Genomic DNA, 18,765 nt, shown 5'->3' on the forward strand with positions numbered 1-18,765 from the left:
GATCCCAGATGCTTTTGCAGTGATTCAACATGGCAAACTTATCGTACTTGAAAAGACTCTGCAGCTGAAGAGAAAATTCCAAATCACTTACCCATAAAATAGATTCCTCTAAAAGGCTAGTATCAAGACCAGTTAATTTTTTAAACTGTTTTTTGAGATTGTAAATTAGATGCCATTGGCACTTGAGTAACTGCTGTTATTGTGATAAATGTAAGTGACAAGCTAACTTGACATAGATTCTTTGAATGTGAAATGGCGTTTAATCACTCAGTGTCATGGCACCATTGATTGAAATGTTTTAAGCAATTATACGTAAGGAATCAAAACAATGACCTCCTTCATCGGAATAGCGTGTTACTCAATGTACATATTTACTTAAACATCAGAAAAGCCTGAAAATTAATCTTAAGTATATATATTTACTACAAGTAGGGAACCAGGTTAGTCAATTGCTGTCCTGCAGATAAGGTTGATTTTTGTATAAAGCTGCTGAGTCGAGGCAAGGACTTATTATTTCACTACTAGTGGAAATAACAAAATGAAAATTATTTCTGCCAATGGTTATCTCTCTCCTGACAACTGTCTTTGATATTTTGCACTTAAAAGCCACTGACTACATTCTATATTTCTAGGCAGGATTACTTTCTAATTCTGCTGTTTCACCTTCAAAAACAAATTCTGGCATCTGTTATGTCCTTGCACTGTAGAATTTGCTGCTAGAACTATTAATTAGCTCCTTCCTTGTCTCTTAATTTTTAAAGAGAAAAAATCACCCTCCCAATCATTTCCCTGCTGCCCATTCTCTTCCCACTCACTCACTGACCAACTTCCTTATTGTCCAGCATGTCCAAATATAGGCCATTTAAAACTACAGTGCTTACCACCTAAGTAAGTTATCCTTTTAACCAAAGAAGGCTTTTGAAGGAAAATTCAAATGGGAGGGCTTAAAATAGTTTAGTTTATATGGAAGGTGTGTCTCCTACCTAATTACTTTTAACGCTGAAATGTCATGACTCACTAGGGCAGTGTGCTGGAAATCGAGCCACATTTCCCTTCGAGTTGTCACAATTGTGAAAATTTGATTAAGTGACTGAGTTGCCCAATTTTACCTAATTGCATATGCATTCTAGGTTTTTATAATTATCAAAAAACTATTTATTGCAATCAAAATATTTTTAATGAATGAAAAGAAAGAAATATGAATTGATAACTTAAACTTTATAGTTTAATCTCTACCCCCTTTTAAAAGCTTCCAAGTAGAAAGAACTTAATAGACTTACCAGTAGATAAGATGAGACAATTATTGTGGATGAGGGAAGAAGAAACAAAGCAAGAGAAGCACAGTTCTCACACCAGTTCAGATTACAAACTTTAAATTGTTACCTTTTGGTTTTCTTCTCGCCTCCTTCTGATTCTTTGCAAATGACATGAGATTATGGTCATGCCAATTCTCAGTCATTAATTCATTGAGAATTCACCTTTTCAGTGCCCCTGAAGGTGGACTTTCCTCTTTTCTTTCCCTTTGAAGATAGGATTTGCAGGGAGAACAATTTACAGAGAAAGGGGAGGGATGGTAACTAGCTACAATGGATTTTAGTTTACTTCTGCTCATGACAAGGATAGAGAGAAAGAAATAGACAGACAGACAGACACAGTTGCATACTTTCTATTCTCAGGCTGGATATTCCTGCTGTGTTATCTATATTCAAGACTGTAGCTGCCCACTCAGTAACTAGTCAAGTTGTTGTTACTATGCTGAACCCACAACAACGGGTCCTGAATGAAAAGCCAATGCAAAGACTGTCTCTGGACAAAATTTCTTGAACACATACAGGCAGTGCCATTTTGTTTGAATTCTCTCTCAATGCTTAAATAAGGCTGGAGTGTATTGTATCTACGATATGTGCCAGTAACTTTTTCTTTTATAAATCTGCAGACATCATTTTTACACTGTTTTCTTTGTTTAAGACAGTATGGTCTCATTTTTTAAATCAAAAATCCAAACAAAGAGACTTGTCATTCCTGCCCCTTGCCTTTCCACCTTTTTTTTAAGTCATCTGCAAGCTTGGCTGTAGTATATTCACTTTCCTCATCCAAGTCAATAATAGATGATCAATAATCTTGGCCGTCCTAACTCTGAAGACAAGTGGATGAAGGTTTAACCTGAGGGTCAGTTACATCAGTGAGGGAAGACGTTGAGAAGGAGTGTACTTAATAGTAACCTCAGCTGGTGTGGGAATTGAACACACGCCATTTGAATTATTCTGCAACACAAACTAACCATCCAGCCAACTCAGCAACTATCCCCATTAGAAGTAAAAGGGCATTTTGATTGTTGGAATATGAGCATTATTTAATTTGATGTGCTGAAAATATCTGGAGTAAGATTTTAGTGGCATTTAAGATGATAAAATGACATACTTGTTCCTGTTGACCAAAAGTACTGACATTTCTGCAGTCATGATTCTGCTCTCCTTTAAAGAACTGTCAGGGCAGAAAGTCCTGCGAATGTTAGTTATTTACAAGGCTTTTCCCCTATGGAAATGTTTGAAAGCTATTGCAGTCCTGAATGATTTGCTTTAATGTAATGCAAGCCAATCTCTCACCCAAAATGTTTAAAAATGACTATTGCATTGTTTCCCAGAATAAGCTCAGATGGACTTCCAGCTGCGGCATCAGTTTGTTGTTTTTTTTTCAATTCCAGAGCTAATTATATCCTTTACGCATGTCGGGTGTTATGAGTTCTGGATAGATGGTCCTTGAAGCACACAGAACTAAATTTCAGATTTGTTACTGTATTCTCCCCAGGAGAGATGGACTGTAATGCAGAAGTTTACAAGGCTTTTGTTTTTAAGAAGCCCCATTTATCTTTTGTACTGTCCACCTTGATGTTATTTGGTTGTGAGACAATTTCCCCATAGTAGATCTGTTTGGGGATTCTCTAGCCATCCATGTGGGAGACATGGCCTGTTCATCAAAATTGAAATTTCTGGAGGGTGATGTCCCAGCTCAATGGAGATCCTTCCTGTTTGTGATTTTGTTCTGCTATCAAATTCTCACATTTGACCTCTGATGTTTCTGGTGAAATATTCCAAAACTTTGTAGTACGTATTGTTAACCGAAGATTCTGCACCATGATGGATTGGCAATGCCAGTGGCCTGATACAGTTTGATTTCAGCCTTCAGTTAAATGTATTGCTGCTTCCGGACACCATCTTATAGAGTCAGCCGTAAGAAGAACTAACTTTTTGTATGTGTCCACTGATGTTTTTTGTCAATAGCGACATCTCTAAAGAGCATACTACCAGAGTATCTATAAATGAGATTGGTGCCACAGCCTGTTGCTTCAAAGGATTGCATGGTTCTGGCTGGATCACAATCTTGGTCTTCACACTATGATTTGGAGACCAAAATTTTTGGGAGTACTTGCAATTTCTTTTGTCATAGTTTGGATATCTCCTGAATGAGCAGCTAGAACACTGACCTGTGTACGGAGCTCAATGATTACTGGCTGTGTAACTTTGGTGGAATCAGGTGGTCATCAGCAGAGGCACCTAGTCTCAACATTCTCTTTGTCAAAATGAGCTGTTGTCTGAGAAAGGAAAATTTGGCTGCGCTTCTACTAAAGAGGTTCTAAAGGTAATCAAAACAAGTAAACATGGCAAAGCCTTTGGTGTTGACAGTGTTGCAGTAGAGATTTGCAAGTGTAAAAGTATAGCCGTCTTTAAGAATATCTGGGATAAGGGAGAGTTCTGATGTAGTCAGCATCTGAATTCATTGACTACTGACGAATAATTTCCAATTTCAGGAATGTTTATTACAAAGATCCTACTGAACAGTTTACAAGTTTACATCATCTAGAACATGATTTCCTGTAATCCTAGTGCCATTTAAGGCTAGGCATGTGACAGACAGATATGTTTTTTCCAGCAAGGCGGGCAAAAGTGAGCAACATCATGATCTCTGTTTGCTGCTCGTAGATCTACCTAAAGCTTTTGACATTGTAAGACTGCCTGCTTTATGGTATGTACTTTCCAGGCTAGAATGTCTGAATAAATTTGTCGAAGCTCTGCATATACTGAATGTGGCTTGGATCGTAGTGAGATGTCCAACTGTTACCATGTAGGCAATTTCGGAAAGCTCATGGCTCCCCCGCTCTTCAGTCTCCTCTTTGTTACAGTGTTTAAGGAAGCCACCTGAGTCATGCTTGCAGACATCAACAGTGACAGAATACTGTTCAGACGTTTGCTCCACGTTAAAATATATTGCCTGTTGATTTTTAGACTGAATATTTGTCTGATATTTCTATATCAAATTCATATGCCAAAGCTGAGTTGATACTGGCAGTATTTATTTGATTCTTGAATTTTCCGGTACTAACCTGTGATATGGTGGAAAATTCATATTTTGGATCTGAGAGAATTCAAGATTTACGTACTAGTGTGGTGATTATGCTAATCCTCATTAGGTATAAAATTCAACAATGTAATTACGGTCTAAAAGACTACGTTGGAATTTTCAAAATTTTTTACTGAGCATTTTTAGAGTTACAGAATAAATGTGGCACAGGCAGTGCATCATTTGGCCCTCAATTGTTTATGGCTCTGTAGATCAGTGCAGTTGATTCTATGCCCCTGCTGTATACCCATAGCTCTGCATGTTTATTTCCTGCAAGGGCCCATTCAAGTTCAGCACTGTGACTCCTCAGATACTAAAGCAGTCCATGTTCAAATACAACAAGACTTGGATAATATCCAAGCTTGGACTGACAAATGGCAAGTAAGGTTCACATCTCACAAATGCTGGACAATAGCCATCTCCAATCGAGACAATCTAATCACTGTCCCTTGACATTCAGTGGTGTTACCATCAAAGAAATCATCACTATCAACATCCTGAGGGTTACCATTGACGAGAAACTCGACTGGCCATGTAAATACAATGGCTATAAGAGCAGGGATGCGGAGGTGCCAGTGTTGGACTGGGATGGACAAAGTTGGAAGTCACACAACACCAGCTTGTAGTCCAAAAGATTTATTTAAAATCACAAGCTTTCGGAACATAGCCCCTTCATCGGATGAAGTGAGAGAGAAGCACACGGAACACAGAATTTTTGGGCAGAAAGATCAAGGGCAGAGAGATCAATAGATCATACAAATGGTGTGGATGGAGTGTCGAATAATAAGCTCCTGCAGGTGATCTGAAGTGTTACACCTGTAAGTTCAAGTGTCAACAGCTGAATAACAAGCGAAGGGATGACCCATAATCCGATTAAATGAGGCAGGGAGATAATTACAAAAAATTAAAAACAAGGTGGTGCTGGAGGCAAATCAAATGACCGGAATAACATGATCAGTATAAGAGTCGCATGCCGAAGGTCTAACCAAAGTAATAAATACAGTCGGTTTTGCTGTAACGCGTGTTCCAGCACCGTGAATTGGCTGTAACGTGACTGATGAATAGGGGAACACTTTCTAAAATGCAAACTTGAGTTGGCAATAATGCGATTCCATCACCGTGGAGGAGTACATGTCGACATCGCATGATCATTTCACGGGCTTTGTCCAAAGCATGCACAATGTTAGTGCTGAAAGAGTCTCTGCGCTGGCATCACGTGATTTTTCGCAGACTTTGTTGTGAAGTGCTTACTGTGAAAGGCATAGTACTCTGATTTTTGTTTTTTTTTTGCAAATTCTGCCGTGTGACCCACAAAAATGCAAGGACAAAGTGACAAGAATGTCAGCAAGAAGCGTCCTGGTGATGAAGTTGCGGGTGGTGAACGTAAAAGAAAGGCTATAACACTGGAAGACAAACTACATGTTATAAAGCATTTTGAATGTAATGAGAGAGCATGTGATGTAGTTTGCGTAACAGGAATAAAGGAGTCTATCTTATGGACCATTAGAGACAATGCAGAAAAGATTAAAGCAAGCTATGTTGCTGGAACAAGTCTGAGTGCTAGTATATCTGCAATGTCACGGACAAAGGAACTTGAGATGGAGTGGCTTCTAAGTGCGTGGATAGGGGATCAAACAAAAAAGCGATCTGGGACCACCTTTCTCACCATAACAGAGAAAGCCTTATCAATTTATGAAGATCTAACAAAAACAGCTGAAAATCCTGCAGATGTGCCTGCCTTTAGTGCTAGCAGTGGCTGGTTTGCTGTTTTTAAGAAGGGCAGTGCTTTTCATAATGTAAAGTTATGTGGCAAAGCTGCCAGTGCAGATGAGGAGCATACGATGGCATTTCACCCTAACCCTACAACCACAACCACAACTGCATCTGAAGGCAGTGGTGATGATGACGACGATGACCCTTAGCCCCTGCATTAACAGCGGAGCAACCTCGAAACCTCCGCCCCCATCAAGTCATCTTGACCTTTTTTCAAGATAAAGTGTTTACTTTTATTTCGTTATTAGATATGAAATAAACTTTTCATTCAAACTGTGCTATCCTTTGTGTTAGGCTTTTAAGTGATTTTCGCGCAATTTTGAGTGGTCCTTTTGGTGGGTCTAATCTTGCTTTTCCCATAAGCCCCGTTATTTCTATGGCACAATTTTCTATAATGCAGCTATTGTTTATAGCAGAATCGACAGTTATCCAAAACTGTACAAACTAATTTAAGGTAGAGAAATCATGGCACTTTATCCAGGCGATGATGACAAAACAGGACAGTAAAGAAGATTTTACAGATACAGAACAGTGTGGCAAGGTCACATGTAGGGCGACATGAGTGTGGAACTTAGTATCAGTTTCTGCTCAGTGATTCTGCATTGTTGTGTATGTCGAAAGCTGCCTTGGAGGCCACTTAACTGAAGATTGGAAACTGAATGTCCTTGACCGCAGAAGTGTGCCCTGAATGGGAGGGAATATTCCTGTTTGGCGATTGGTGTGTGGAGTCCATTCACCTGTTGTCGTACTGTCTGCATGACCTCGTCAATATACCATGCCTTGGGTCATCTTTGCCTGCAGAGTATGAAATAGACAACACTGGTCGAGTCGCCTGAGTATCTGCCATTTACATGGTGGGTGGTGTTCCTGTGTGTGATGGTAGTATCCATGTCGATGATCTGGTATGTCTTGCAGAGGTCGCTGTGGCAGGGTTGTGTGGTGTTGTGGTCAGTGTTGCCCTGAAGGCTATGTAGTTTGCTGCAAATGATGGTCTCTTTTCAGGTTTGGGGTTGTCTGAAGGTGAGAAGTGGAGGCATAGGGATGACCTTCATCGATGACATGTTGAAGCTGCGAAGAACATGGCGTAGTCTTTCTGCTCTGGGGAAGTACTGGACTACAAAGGGTACTCTATTAGTCGTATTCTGTATCTGTCTTCTGAGGAGGTAATTGCGGTTTTTCGCTGTGGCACATCAGAACTGACAATCAATGAGTTGAGCATCGCATCCCGTTCTTGGGAGGGCATTGTTCAAAACCTTCAGGTGTCCGTCGTGTTCCTCCTCCTCTGAGCAGATCCTGTGTATGCACAGGGTTTGTCCGTAGGGGATGGATTCTTTAATATGTTTTAGGGTGGAAGCTGGAGAAGTACAGCATCGTGAAGATATCCATGGGCTTGCAGTAGAGTGAGGTACTGAGGTGCCCGTCCTTGATCAGGTCAGAGTCGTACTGATTAACTTGCCTCCTCACTCCCTAAAGCCTGTCAACCATCTACAAGGCACAAGTCAGGAGTGTGATGGCATGTTCCCCACTTGCCTGGATGGGTGCAGTTCCACCAACATCCCAGGAGCTTGACACCATTTAGGACAAAGCAGCCCGCTTGATTGGCACCACATCTACAAGCATCCACTCCCTTCACCACGAACAGCAGCAGCAGTGTGTATTATGTACAAGATGCCCTGTGGAAATTCACCAAAGATTCTTAAAAAAAACTGACGCCCACTTACATCTAGAAGGACAAGGGCAGCAGATACAAGGGAACACTACCTCATGCACGTTCACCTTCAAGCTACTATTGATTAATTGATTTATTGTCACATGTACCGAAATACAGGGAAAATCTTTGTTTATGAGCAGTACAGGCAGATCACAGCAAGCAAAGGATGTACAGATCAAAAAGACTTGAGAGGCAAACATGCAGGTAACATTATTCGAGGCTGGAGTCCATTCAACAGTCAGATAACAGCCAGAAAGAAGCTGTTCCTGAACCTGTTCGTGTGGGATTCAGGCTTTTGTATCTTTCCAATCTGACTTGGAAATGCATTGTCATTCCTTCACTGTTGCTGGGTCAAAACCTGGAATTCCCTCCCGAAGGGCATTATGGGTCTATCTACAGCTCATGGACTACAACAGTTCAAGAAGGCAGTTTACCACCACCTTCAGAAGGGCAACTGAGGAGGGGCAGTAAATACTGGCCAGCCAGCAATATTCATGACTCTCGAATGAATAAAAAAAATTGTAAATTGCAGTGATGTTACTGGATATTAAAAACAGAGCAATTAAGTTATTTATTTATTTATTTGATTTTTGGCAGTGGACTGGGATCTGCCTGTTACAGTATTAAGAAAAATGAGTTTTCTGTTGAAAAATTGAGAAAGTTTGGTGACTATCAACAATTACTTTTTATATGAACAGGTTATCCAAATCTGAGTTTGAAAGTAGATTCAAAATTGGCATCAGATTTATGATCTTGATCCTCTCTTAATTACTTGATCCTTTTAACACAGTGGTTGTTGGTTGCACGCAATCCTTTCTGAGATTTTTTTGTTGCATAATGAATGTTAATATCTTTTGTGGTATACATTGTTTTCCTCAAGGCAAACAACTAAATATCATTTCTGATACAAAATTAATCTAGAATCCAGGCTAGACCAATGAGATTTCCTTTTCCAAGTCGAGGAGTTATTTTGTCATTTCTAAGCAAATGGGCTTTGCAAGACTGAGGTTTCTGAAGAACTGCTTTCTTTTTTGTATTCTTGCAAACTCCAAATTTTGAAAACATGAATGATTCGACCGTTCAGGTGATATCATATTGGCTCTGCTTTCTGATCTTCCTAATTTATGGAACAGTCAATAATGAATTCAAAACAATATGAAGCCTCAATTAAAAGTAAAAGCTAGAAATATGGACTATGTTCAGCAGGGCTGTTAATGCAACTGCAAAGAGAAAAGGTGGGTGATGATGTTTTGGTCATGTAAACCTTTTGTACTCCACCTTTGTATCACATATTTAGGGGAGGCGATGGCTCAGTGGTGTTATCGCCGGACTGTTAATCCAGGAACCAGATAATGTTCAGGGGACCAGGATTTGAATCCCGCCATGGCAGATGGTGGAATTTGAAATCAATAAAAATCTTGATTTAAGAGTCTAATGATGACCATGAATCCATTGCCAATTGTTGGAAAAACCCATCTAGTTCACTAATGTTCTTTAGGGAAGGAAACTGCCATCCTTACCTGGTCTGGTCTACATATGACTGCAGATCCACAACAATGTGGTTGACTGTTAACTGCCCTCTGGGCAATTAGGGATGAGCAATAAATGCTGCCTAGTCAGCAACGCCCTTATTCCGTGAATGAATAAAGAATAAAGGGACTTGGTTAGAATGCTGGACAGGCAAGTTATCTGGCAGTGACCAAAGTTGAATTTCAGTGTGAATATACTTTTTTACACTCTTGATGATTAACCCAGTGGTACCAGCAGGCTTGTTTTGCCAGCAGTTTCCGTGCCCTCCATGTGACTTTTAAACATAAGCAACTATTGGATGTGTTGTATCAGAATTCACTTACAAATCATCCAAAAACTACATAGCATGATTTCTGGAACTTCTTAAATACCTCATTTCATTGTATTTATAGCATTTTGACCTGAAAAGACTTAATGAATTTGCATGCATTTCAATACAGAAAAGGTAATGTAAATTGACTTGAAGAATAAGGAGTTCATTTTTCGCTGCAAACTGTACCCTAAAATGCACCAGTGTGTGTAAGTTTTTGTACCTAAAGAAACTGAGTTGACAATCAACATACATTAATACAATCTGAAATACTTTCAAAAGTTTGGGATATAGTAAGGCACTTAACTATTAAAACAACTAATGATTGAAACAAATTATCACCAATATTGCTAATTTTGCATTTACATGAACACTGGAAACAACTTTCAAGGTACACTTAATATCTGGAATTCTCTGTTAAGTTCTTGACGTGAATGAAGAATATTTTGGATTTAAAGCTATCCAATTGATAATTACAGTTCAACTCCATGAATAAAATAATGGCCTGGATTTTCCTATCGCAGATGATAGTTGCACACAGGAATCCAAGCTCCTAATATTCATCCTTAACCCTTCTCCTCCTACCTTTCCTGACCCCAACTTCCCCCACTCTGTCCCCTTCCCCTACTCCAGACCTGACTCCCCTAGTTCCTACTCTGGACACAATCTGCGCCCTTCTTTCCAACCCAGAACCCAACCAGAATTCCACCAATCTCCAACCCACCCCCCATTAGATCTGATTTCCCCCACCCACCCTAACCTACCCTAAACACTCTATCGCTTACCTGGACCTCTTGCTGGCATGCACACTGGTATCTCATTCCCTACCCAATTGACATCCTAACCATGGAGCACCCAGCCTCTGCTGTCTACTGCTGTCACGCACTTGGCACCTTGCTGTTCCCCTCTTCATCCCCAGATTCAACACCACCATCACCCATCTGGCAATCTGCCTTCCTGGCATCTTAACCTCACACTTACCTTATGTGCTTGCCGTTTAATAGTAGCTGTCAATTTGGCTGGCTGTTTGTGATTCTGGAGCTTTACATTTCAGAATATGGCATCTGACTGCTGTGAAAAGGAGGCGTGATTTGTTTTCCTGACAGTTTTGCACTACGTCGAAATGGAAGTACAGCTCCCCCACATTCTGATGGAGTCCTGTTTGGAATCTCCTGTCAGAAATATGGAGCGCTTTCCTTTTGTAAAAAGGAAATGGTGGAGTGGCAATCTGCCTGTGATTGCCAATTCTTGGAAAATCCAGTCCAACGTGTATTCATGTGGATGTATTTTATTTCCTTGCCTTAAACACATGAATACCCAGTTTATTTATAGAATTTCTGTGGATCATTTTATAAACTTGTCGTATTAGATGAATATTACCTGCTGAAGTTTTAGTTGGTGTGTGGTCTTGATTATGTAATAGTGTATGAGAATAAACCAATTTTGAATGAGCCCTATTGCAGTTTGATGAGCTGTCGATTTGATGCCCCATTTTTATTATGTTGTTACCCTCCAGACAAAATACTTGCTGCTGGCAGATGTAAATTGTTGGGAGTAGTGATGTGCTGTCAAGACAGCTGTTTTGTTCAGAGCGTAGAAGACCGGAAAAGTGACCCTGCCATGTGGTTTTCACTTGGCTGACCTGTACTACTACCGGTCCTGTGACCAGAAGTGTGAACTCGATAAACCATATGTTGAGCATCTGTATTATTTCTGAAATCTGAGTATGCAGCATGGTATAAAGGGGGTAGGTTTCTTTCATTTGTACTGTGCAGAAATGTGGAACTTGTCTTGACTACAACTGTTCATGTGCTTAGCAGTTTCAGCCTTCCAGAACTATAGCAACATAATTTATGTACCCTTGAACTGCTGGTTATAGCTGCATAATCCCTCTTACAAAGTCAGTTCTAGGTATTTTCAAATCATTCTGTTCAGAAATGTTGTTACAAGTAGGCCTTGGACTCAGGCATAAGTCAGTTCTAATAGTAACATCTACCGATGCGATTAGTGTGTATGCTTTTAACTGTTGTCCTATTGGATGATTGCCCCAATTAACTACCTTAAGTACACTGTCATTGATTCATAGAGCCACAGTCTAGAGCCATAGAGGCCTATGGTATGGAAAAAGGGCCTTTGGCCTGGGCCGGTCAAAAACAAGCACTGAACTATTTTAATCCCATTATCCGGAATTTGGTCCATAACCCTGTATGCCTTTTTTGTTTCTTTATTCATTCACGAGAGGAGGGTGTCACTGGCTAGGCAGCATTTATTGCCCATCCCTCATTGCCCAGAGGGCAGTTCAGAGACAGCTACATTGCTGTGGGTCTGGAGTCACATGTAGGCCAGACCAGGTAAGGATGGCAGTTTCCTTTCCTGAAGGACATTAGTGAACAAGATGTGTTTTTTGACAATGGATTCACAGTCATCATTAGATTATGTTCCAGATATTTATTGAATTCAATATCCAACATCTACCTTAGCACTGCAAGTGCACACCTAAATATTTCTTAAAAGTCATTTGGATTTCTGTCTCTACCACCCTTTCAGATAATGAGTTCCAGGTTCCCACCACCCTCTAAACAAAAACAAATTTCATCACATCCTCTCTAACTAAACCTTGTACTCCTTTCTTGAGTCAGTGATTTCTCCATTAAAGGGAAGCGTCTCTTCCAGTTTATTTTCCACATCTCAGTCTTTTCTTCTCCTACCTCTCAGTCATCTCTGTCCAAGGAGATCAACCCCAGTCTATCCAGTCTCTCTATATAACTAAATCTATATCTGTGGTACTGCAGTAATTTGGTTTTTGTTTCTGCAGCCAACTTGTTCAATGCTGCCACGAGAACCATCAAGGATCTTTCAAAGTAATAAAGTCTGAATAGGATTCTTGAATAGCCAGTGGTATTGAGGAGGATTTGAACTAATTCAGCAGGAATATGACTGTGAGACATAGGAACAAAAGTAGGCCATTCAGCCCATTGAGTCTGCTTCATCATTCAGTCAAATCATGGTTCATCTGAGAATAATCAAGTGCAAAGGGAGTTGGGAGTCCTAGTCCAGGTTTCTTCTCAGGTAAACTTGCAGATTGAGTCAGTTGCTAGGAAGGCATATACAATGTTGGCATTTATCTAGAGACGACTAGAATATAAAAGCAGGGATGTACTTCTGCGGCTTTATAAAGCTCTTTAAGGTTTGGAGTAGATTTGTAGCTCTTGTCAGACCACATTTAGAGTATTGTGGGCAATTTTGGGCCCCATGCATCAGGAAGGATGTACTGGGCCTTGTGCGGGCCTAGAAGAGGGTCACGAGAATGATCTCAGAAATGAAAGGCTTAACATGTAAGGAACGATTGAGGACTCTGGGTCTATACTTGATGGAGTTTAGAAGGATGAGAGGGGTCTAATTAAAAGTTACAGAATACTGGACAGAGTGGACATTAGGAAGCTGTTTCTATTGGCAGGAGAGACGAGGACCTGAGGGCACAGCCTTAAAGTAAAGGGAAGACCCTTTTAAAATGGAGAGGAGGAGAAACCTCTTCAACCAGAGGGTGGTGAATCTGTGGAATTCATTGTCATAGTGGGTGAGAGGCCAGGTCATTGAGTATATTTGAGAGATAGATAGGTTCTTGATTGTTAATGGGATCAAAGGTTATGGGGGAAAAGCAGGAGAATGGGGTTAAAAAACTTGTCAGCCGTGGTCGAATGGCAGGGCAGACCTGATGGGCTGAGTAACCTACTTTCTGCTGCTATAACTTATTGTCTTGTTGCCTAATAGGTGGGATCAGAATAAGGGAGAAAATGATAAGGTGTACAGGGTTGCTGTGTACGTATGTGAATGCTCAGCGTAAAGTAAATAAGATTGGTCAATTGCGGGTACTGATTGCCACAAGCAAATATGAGGGAAATTTGCTGCTGGCTCATTGTTACGCGGATGTAGTTCAGAGTTGTGAACAGGGACCTTCTGGAATACTGACTGGAGCATTCGGGAGAAATTGCCCAAGAAATTGAATTTTCCTCTAATTCCACTACGCCCATAGCCATTTGAAAGTCTCCATAAGAATCGGAGACTTTGGATTTTTACAATGAAATTAAGTGAAATAGTACTCAGGAAAAATTAGACTTATTAAGTACATAATCTAACTTGTGAGTAGCTATTAAACTAACCCCACGCTTACCTCATGCACAAACCCCAAATCCCTTCCCTAGCCTTGACATTCCACCTCCCCGTTCTCACCCTCCTCAGCCCCAGGTAGTCCCAGCCTGACCCTGTAACTACCCTCCTGCCCCCTACTGCTGTCATCAGACCCAATCCTCCTTGCTCCTCCTACCCCTATTGCCAGAACTCACCCCCCAGGTCTGACACCTACCTCTTTCACAGGGCCTGATGTTCCAGACCATCCTGTCTTACCCTCAACACATATCATGTTCCCCTTGTCACTTTGCATCTTGCAGCCTGACCCCATCTCAGCTATGCCCCACGTATCTGGCACCCAACCCTCCCAGCACTCTAACATCTCTGTCACCTGATGTAGTTACCCTTTAACAGCAGCTATCAAAGTGGCAGTCAGGATGTTTCAGTTTTAGATTACAGCAGCTGATTGCTATGAGAAGGGACGTGGTTTGCCTTCCTATCTCAGTTGTATGCAACAGTAGAACTGTTAGAATGGAAGTCCCCCTCCACATTTCTGAGGCAACGCTGAGGTGAATCTCCTCTCAGAAATTCAGAGCTCCCTTCTTTCATTGAAAAGAAGGCTGGAGTCGTAATGTTTCTCACTGGAAAATCTGGCCCATGATATTGTAACCATAACAGGGACCTGGCTCAATAAACGGCAGGGCTGGGTATTAAATATTTCTGGATGCGAGGCGTTCAGGAAAGGACGAAAAGGCAGAGGAGTGGCTGTTGTTTAATGAATGGGAATGCATAGCAATGCTGGAGAAAGGTCAAGAACAGATTTTTTTGTTTCTTAGCTCGAACAAAATCATAGGACAATAATAAAAACTGAAAGAACTGCGGATGCTGTAAATCAGGAACAAAAACAGAAGTTGCTGGGAAAGCTCAGCAGGTCTGGCAGCATCTATGAAGAAAAAAATCAGAGTTTTTTTTAACTAACGGGATGAGGGTGTCACTGGCTAGGCAGCATTGATTGCCCATCCCTAATTGTCCAGAGGGCAGTTCAGAGACAACCACATTGCTGTGCATCTGGAGTCACATGTAGGCCAGACCAGGTAATGATGGCAGTTTCCTTCCCTAAAGGACATTAGTGAACCAGATGGGTTTCTCCAACAATTGACAATGGACACATGGTCATCATTAGATTCTTAATCCCAGATATTTTATTGAACTCAAATCCTACCATCTGCCGTGGCAGGATTCGAACCTGGGTTCCCAGAACGTTATCTGGGTCTCTGTTTTAACAGTCCAGCAATAATACCACTAGGCCATCACCTCCCCGTTTAGGGTCGGGTTCTGAGGAAGGGTCACTGGACACGAAACATTAACTCAGATTTTTTTTTTCCACAGATGCTGCCAGACCTGCTGACCTTTTCCAGCAACTTCTGTTTCTGTTCCCTATAGTAATAATAATATTGCTTGATGCCATCCGAGTAGGAAATGTGTAGAAGGATAAATTTGCAAGGAAATTAGAGAGGTGCAAAAATTATAGCATAGTTATTTTGGGGGATTTTCCTATTATCTGAGAATTCCTACTGTATTCAGAAAATTCATGTAAAGGGCAGAGAGGGGCAAGAGTTCCTAGTGCCTATTTAGGGAAGTTTTCTACATCCATATGTTTACAGTACAATTAGATGAAGCACTGCTAGACCTCATTCTTGAAATGGGGTGGACTAAGTAGATCAAGTTTTAGTGGGAAAGCATTTGGGAGAATAGTGATCACTGCATCATAAGGTTAGGGTGACTGCAGAAAAAAAAATGAACAATTAACTGGGGAAAACCTACTTCAATGGGGTGAGAATGGATTTTGGTCAAATAAAGTGGAGTCAAAATTTAGCAGGATAAACAGTAGCTGAACAAAGGGCTACCCTCAGAGAAGAGATGATTTGGGCATAGTCGAAGAATACTTTCTCAAATGGGGAAGATGGGGCTAACAAATCCAGTCCCCAGATGACATAAGAGGTTTAAATTCTGATAAACAAGAAAAAATGTGCATAATATCCAATAGAAAATACCATTGTAAATAAAATTGAATGTATACAGAAGTTGTAGAGAGTTGGTGAGAATGTGAATAAGAGAAACAGAGGGAATACAAGAAGATGGTAGTGAAACATAAAAGGGAATTTTGAAGTTTTTTTTACATAAATAGGTAATAAAAAGGTAGTAAGAGGAGGAGTGAGGCTATTTGGGGAATTAAAAAGGGATTTACACATGGAGGGCAGGGTGTGATATTTACAAGGAGACAGGTGCTACCCAAGCCATGGTGAAAGAGGAGGAAATTCAGTCACAAGATTATTTTTTTACAGTTAATAAGGTCATTTGTACTTAAAGTTAATAAGGCCTAGAATCAAATGAGAAGCATCCAAGGACACTGAAGGAAGTGAGAATGGACGTTGGTTGTGGTAATAAATGTTTGGCCTTGGACCATAGGAAATAGGAACAGGAATAGGCTGTTCAGCCCCTCGAGCCTGTTTCACCATTCAGTAGGATCATGACTGATTCAACATTCCCTATCTCCACCATCCTGCCCTTTCACCTTTTGTACCTAAGATGACGACTTTGTGCACTATTCACCGGACTCGGGTAGCTCTGTATTTGAGTACATGTGACAATAAAACCTAAATCTAATTCCATTTCCCTGCAATCCTCGATCCAATACTGAAAATACTGAGAATCTATCTAATTCTGCCTTAAATATATGCAAGGACTCTGCCACTTACAGTTCTTGTGTGGCAAGGCGTTCGATTGACTCGTAAACCCTTTGAGAGAAGAAATTTCACCTCATCTCAGATTTAAATTTGCATAATTTTACTCTGAAACTATGCCCTTTCGTCCTATACTCTCAACATTGATCCTGTTAAGCCCCTTTAGAAATTTATAGGTTTCAAGAGATAACCTGTCATTCTTCTAAACTCCAGTGAATAGAGAGCCAACATTTGGTGATTAGACAATCCCTCCATACGCCAGATCATCCTAGTGAACCTTAACTGAATTTACTCCAATGTAATGATAATGATACCAGTGTAATGATACCATCCAAGAAAAACTCCCTCACTTCAGCTTCGAATCTCAATGCCCTCTTTTTTCTTCAATCTATTTGAAAATTAGTTTTACTCCAGTTCTCAATGCAACTCAGACAGTTTAAATAGCAAGTAATTGAGACATTCAAGTCAAAAAGATGAACAAATCATAGGAATGAGAAATGTTTTGCTTCATTATACCTGTATGGGTGCTAATCCTCCAAACTATAAATTTCCATTTCTGCTTTTGCCCCTCATTCTTTTATAATTTTCCTTATTAAAATCTTATCTCCTAACCATTTTAAATTGTGCACCTGCCTCAATGGTTATTAGAGGTAAAACATTCCACGTTCTAATCCAACATAAAAAAGCTTGTTCTAAATTTTCCCTGTTTTTCTTATAATAATTTTAAACTTACTGCTGATTAGATAGCAAGCATGAAAGCTACTTAATTATTTTTCTTCTCAAAATCTTAACTAATCTTGAAAGATTGATTCTCCCCATGCCATAAAAATTGTACTTAACATTTTTCTTCAGTGAACTGCGTTTTCCTGCAATCTGCTGGATTCTTTTTTCAGGACAAGAAGTGCTATTCCAATTTGGCGTCATCAACAAATGTCATTATCATTCACCTGTGTGAATGTATAAATTGTTTACGTAAATGGAACACTCAGTGATCAGGGCATATATCCCACTACAACTGTGCACAAGCTGCCAACCATAAAAAATGTCTGTTTACCACTACCTCTGATTTTTGTCTCTTCGCCAATTCTATTTAATTTATTTCAAACAAGTAAAATACATGCACATGTGTTAACACTCAGCTGAGTGAAGGATTGGGCATAGCTGTGATATCATCAATAGAAAAAGTTCATATCAGGAGGACATTTGGCTCCAGTGGAACCATCTATCAGCAATGAATTGCTTCAGTGGCGAAAAAGATGACGAGCCTGTGGATTTTTGACTTGATTGTGCAGATATTTTTAATGCAGTTTGCTGCACCATTGTAATTGTCACAAAGCGCTTGAAACGTTTTAGTGTAAGTTGCCTTCAGGATAGCACAAAAGACAATATGCTTGATGCAGGCCTTACCCATAAAATTGACCAGGCTTTCCTAGGGTGAATTAATCACTATTGGAAGTTGAGGAGCCTCTGAAATTTAAGTTGGAATTTTTCTCTCGCAAGATACAATGAGGAAACTGGCTAAAATAGCCCAGTCTAACCAGAAAATAATTATACATATTTTCCAAGTCTTCCTCTATGATGTTGAAATTTGGCTTACCCACAGGTGATGCTTATTTCTGACATGTTATGCTTATTTGTTTCTGAAATCCATTTTTAGGTATATTAGTCAAAATTTACTGGTCATCACTCAAAATATATTACAGAATACTTTGAAAGCACTATTTTAAATATTTACATTTTAAAATGCTACCCAATTGTCTGTGCCAAACAGTGTTTGCTGGTAACAATGAGCAAATGGGTTTGAAGGAAGACTTGGATTTGAAGTGAGAACTGTAGAATGGACCACTTTCCAAAATGGGTGCGATTTGTTCTGCAATCTCTGAATTTCAGCCAGTGTGCAGACTTCGACAAGGGTGAGGGTTTTTTTTAAATTGTGTATGACTAGTGTAACTACAGTGGCTAATATTTCTTAGCAAATTTTATGTCTATGTGTCATGCAATTTTTTCTTGAAAAGTTGAGAAATCAAGCTGAACATATCTCTGCCTCTCTACCTCACTCCCTCCTTTGCTATACTCCTTAAAACATACTACTTTGGTTGTCTATCCTAGTGTTTCATTTCAAGGCTTGGTGTCATACTCTGTTGTTTAATGCTATTCTGATGAAAGGTGTG

Source organism: Rhincodon typus, chromosome 7, assembly GCF_021869965.1.
Source record: "Rhincodon typus isolate 14 chromosome 7, sRhiTyp1.1, whole genome shotgun sequence".
NCBI lineage: Eukaryota > Metazoa > Chordata > Chondrichthyes > Orectolobiformes > Rhincodontidae > Rhincodon > Rhincodon typus.